Here is a 5,066-nt window from a genome sequence, read left to right on the forward strand (position 1 = left end):
GAGCGTACAACCGGGGGCGCGGTGCAAGCGACTGCGCCCTCCACGGCGCCCGGGGGCATGAACCGGCCACGGTGAGTGCGGAAAGCCAGGGGCGGGGAGGTAGGGGCGGCGCAAGCGCCCGCGTCCCCCCCGACACCCGGGGGCACAGACGTCGACGAGGCCAACGGCGGCTCCGTCGTCGGCGGGTCCCGGGGTAACGGCGGACGGCCTCGGCGGGGGGAGAGGGCCAGCTCTACGGGCTGGGAAATGTCTACGTGGGCGGGTTCAATCTTGTGGTGGTTGTACCCCACCTCAAAGGCGAGCCTTCGCCAGTCCCCAGGGGCCTGTGGGCTAGGGTGTCCGGTGGATAGGTCATTCAGCAGCGTCGGACCCGAGTGACCAATCGCGACGTCCTCCAGGCGTAGACCGGAATCTGCAGTCCCGAGGGCCTGGATGTCGTGGTCGGAGGCCTGTTCCGAGCCCCCGTCGACGTAGTCGAGGTCCGGCTGTACAGCTCCGATGACGACGCTGGGCTTCTCGGCGACGTGTCCCGCGGCGCCCTCGGAATCGTACGTGAGCTCTTGTCGTGCCGACCATGGCTCCGCCACCTTTGACTCAGACGTCGTGAGGGGTTCGTGGTCAGTGAAAGCTGTAAGAAGGCCTCATCGCGGACACATGCCAACGAAGCCCGTGTCTGTGCATTTATTAGGCGGCCATGTCTAATGTCCACGAGGAGACCGTGTGCACCCAGGAAATCCGCCCCGAGTAGTGGGAACGAAATGTCGGCCGTGATGCAGTCCCACGTGAACCGCTGGCCCCCAAAACACAGTTCCACGGTCCTTGTACCGTAGGTGCGGATAGGGGTATCGTTGGTGGTCGTCAGGCGTGGACCTCTATCATCGCCGGCGGTGTCCTCTTTCGTAGCTGGCAGGACGCTCCTCTGAGCACCGGTGTCGCAGAGGAATTTGCAACCGGAGAGTGTGTCTCTAATGAAAAGCAGCCGGTTCGACATACTCGCGCTCACCGCTGCTACTGGACGCAGGTGTCTGCGTTTATGCGTTATGACGAAAGTGCAAGGGGAACGGCATCTTGTCGCCCTCGCGCCGAAAGGTGCGTGGTAATAACACAGGCCTGCGGCAGCGCTGCTCCTGATCTTCCTCGCCCCTCCCCCCTGCGGCGTGTAACCGCATGTCGAGGCTATTAGCCCTGGGGCAAAGTGTCGAGTGGCCAGGTAGAAGCGGTCAGCCTCTTCTGCCAAAGCACGGGGATCAGTAGTCGCTGTATTGGCCAGTGCCGTTTGCACGTGTGGCGGCATGTGCCTGAGAAACAGTTCGATAAACAGGAAATCAGGCCGTTCTGCACCTAGCAGGTTTAACATCATCTCCATGTGATCCGAAGGCTTGCTGTCCCCCAAGCCTCGTATAGCCAGCAAGCGTCGGGCCCGCTCCGACTGTGACAACTCGAATATTCTGAGTAGGTGCGTCTTAAACGCCTCATATTTATTCCGGGCAGGCGGAGCTGTTATGAAGCCTACCGTCCTCGCCGCTGTAGTGCTCCCGAGGCTCGAGACGACGTGGTAATATCTCGCGGCGTCGTCGTCAACCCCTCGTAGTGCGAACTGCGCCTCTGTTTGAGCGAACCACGCCGCCGCAGAATGCTCCCAAAACTCCGGCAATCGAATAATAACGGCATCGTTTGCCATGTTCGGTTCGGTCCCTGATACTTCAGCGAGACCAACGTCAGGGTCACCAGTGTAGTGCCGAGAGATGGGAGTCAGAGACGGTAGCTCGAGGTAGAGCGAACAGCATTTATTTGGTACACAAATACAACATGCTACTGCTACGTTGCGTGTAGTCGACTGACCCGTGGTGGCAGGTAGTGCCACCTCCTATAATGTTCGGGCGGAACTCTTGTTCCTAACAATAGTTCCGTGGGTGAATTATGTACCATTAACAATCACTACAGACACATAATAATAGGCAGCAAGGTCTTGAGCCAGGCAGGGATTAAACATTGTGATAGAATGAAAATGAACGATGACAATAACAGATTGTCCAGAACGGCGTAGTACCGCCGATGAGCACACGATGGTGCCAGAGGATAAATGTCCAAAAAGTTCAGATCCTGACAGTAGGGGAGTCCTTGCTCTCATGGAGCAGCAGAGATACTAGAGAAAACTCAGAAAAAGAAAAAGGCAGGCGTTTTCTTCTCTCATTTGACGCACAACTTAAAAAAATATATATATGATTACTGATATTTCCATGGGTCCAAACGAATAAAAGGGGCAGTCCTACATGTCCTACAAGTAGTTTTTGGTGAAACAGATGGTGCACCTAGGCGGAGTGTGTTGTGTCAATGGGGCTCATAACATTAAATAAAACATTTTCCAGAATAATAATATTAATATCTGTGTAATACAAATACATCTCATTATGTGTGATTTCCCGAATTCATATTACTATAGGATTCGGACTCATCCCTACTGGTAATATCAAGACTCTTGACTTTTAGTGTATTTTAAGGACAAGTCGTAGTAATATCAAGACTTTTGACTTTTAGTTTAGTTTAGTTTAGGGACAAGTCATGGTAATATCAAGACATTTGACAACTTATGTTGACTAAACTGTCAGTCACTCACAGAGTAGAAGACAGAGTACAGCAACTTGCAATGGGCCTGGTCTACAAGATACACTACACCACTAAGGTACCCATGTACATGTCAAAATACTTTCCAAATGTCAGTGAATACCATGACCACAACACCAGAGGGAGCTCCACAAATCATGTTAAACCCAGATTCGGCTCAAACAAGGGACTAAACACGTTTCGCAATTATGCCACATCAATGTGGAACGCCCTACCCAAAGCTGTAAAGGAATGTGAATCACTACCCACCTTCAAAACCGCTCTCAAAGAGCACCTACGTGAGGCTGCAATTTGAAACTGGCCCCTGTGAATGTCCAAAACCAACCCCCTCCAATGTACAGTCCCCCCCCCCCACCTACCCAACCCCCTCCAATGTACAGTTCCCCCCCCCACCTACCCAACCCCCTCCAATGTACAGTTCCCCCCCCCACCTACCCAACCCCCTCCAATGTACAGTCCCCCCCACCTACCCAACCCCCTCCAATGTACAGTGCCCCCCCCCACCCCACCTACTCAACCCCCCTCCCCAGTCCCCACCCCACCTCCTCCAATGTAGTTTCTTCCCCCTCAAATGTATATACTCTCTTTTTAGAAACTCTGTCTATTAATCATAGTTTTGCAACACCAGGGTCTATATGACAGGCGTTGTACTCTTAAACAGTACTGTATATTTGTAGATCTGGTATGTCATAAATGTCTGGATGTAACAGTACTGTCTGTCTACCTGTATGTCATGTATGCAGGGGTGTAAAGTACTTGAGTAATTGTACTTCATTACAATACTTAAGTACTGTATTGGGGGATTTGTACTTTACTCGAGTATTATTAGGTTTGTATACTTTGTACTTTTACTTCATTACATTTCAGAGAAAAAAAACATACTTTTTACTCCTTACATTTAAAATGCAGACCTACAAAGTACAAAGTACAAATCTCACAGGTCCAACCATTTTAATTAGTATATTTGAATTGTTTATCTGGCCGAACTAACATTAACGTTATTAATCCTGCGACCACAGGTAAACAGCCAATCAAATCCCCATCAATGGAAAATGAACCCGCCCATACCCATGCTGATTGGTCCTTGTGCAACACTAGAAAGCGGGGATCTTTGATTAAACACCTGTTATCAGAAGAATAGACAGACTCTGTCTGACTGTGCCCGCACTGACAGGGTACTCCAGTATTCTGTCTTTAATATTGTGATATTATTCAGGGTACTCCAGTATTCTGTCTTTAATATTGTGATATTATTCAGGGTACTCCAGTATTCTGTCTTTAATATTGTGATATTATTCAGGGTACTCCAGTATTCTGTCTTTAATATTGTCATATTATTCAGGATAATCCAGTATGCTGTCTTTAATATTGTGATATTATTCAGGGTACTCCAGTATTCTGTCTTTAATATTGTGATATTATTCAGGGTACTCCAGTATTCTGTCTTTAATATTGTCATATTATTCAGGATAATCCAGTATGCTGTGGTTAATATTGTGATATTATTCACAATACACCATTCTGTTTTTAATATTGTCATATTATTCAGGATACTACAGTATTCGGTCTTTAATATTGTGATATTATTCATGCTGTGGTGTGAATGACGCCCATGTTAGTTTACCTTCAATGGAGAAATGCATTAAATAATTTTAATGCAAAAAAAAAGTGTCCTCTGTTCTTTCATTTCAGCATTGTCTATCACAGAACACATTCCATTGGAGTGTATGCTTGGTTTCATTCCAGCCTTGCCTAAACACCAGCTGATGATTTCACTAATTGGCTCACCTCCTCAACTAACTCACCTGGTGCAATGTATAGTTAAAATGAAAACTTGGCCCACGATGAGTTTGAGACCCCTGGTCTATCCCTTTAAAAAAAATTACTTTTACTTTTTAGTACTTACGTACATTTAAAAGTAGGACTTTTTTACTTTTACTCAAGTGTGTTTTTAGCCAGATACTTTGACTTTTACTTGAGTCAGATTTTGAGACAGTATACCCATACTTTCACTTAAGTATAATTTCTGGGTACTTTTTACACCCCTGCATGTAAAAATGCATTGAATTGAAAATGGGGGACCCTGATGTAAACAAGACGAAAGTCTTTCTCTGGTCTGCATCCCCTTAACAAGTGTGTGTATTGAGCCGTACTGTATTGCACCCATTCTGCAATCTGTTAATACAATTTTCAATCAAGCAATCAATCAACTCCTTTTTATTTTATTTTTTTTACCTTTGGAAGTATAATAAAATATTTGCACTACAATCAATCATAATATATGACATATGGTGTTGTATAATAAGATGCATCAAATAATAATAAAAAAAAAACTCCAAACTGGAGTTTACAATAATATTGTTCATCCGTTTTGTTGCTCGACCATCGTTTCGTCGGGTCTGGCGCTCAGCTCAGCTCGTTCTGTCTGCTGCTCTCACTTC

The sequence above is a fragment of the Notolepis coatsorum genome (assembly GCF_963971535.1).
Source record: "Notolepis coatsorum genome assembly, chromosome: 15".
In the NCBI taxonomy this organism is placed as follows: domain Eukaryota; kingdom Metazoa; phylum Chordata; class Actinopteri; order Aulopiformes; family Paralepididae; genus Notolepis; species Notolepis coatsorum.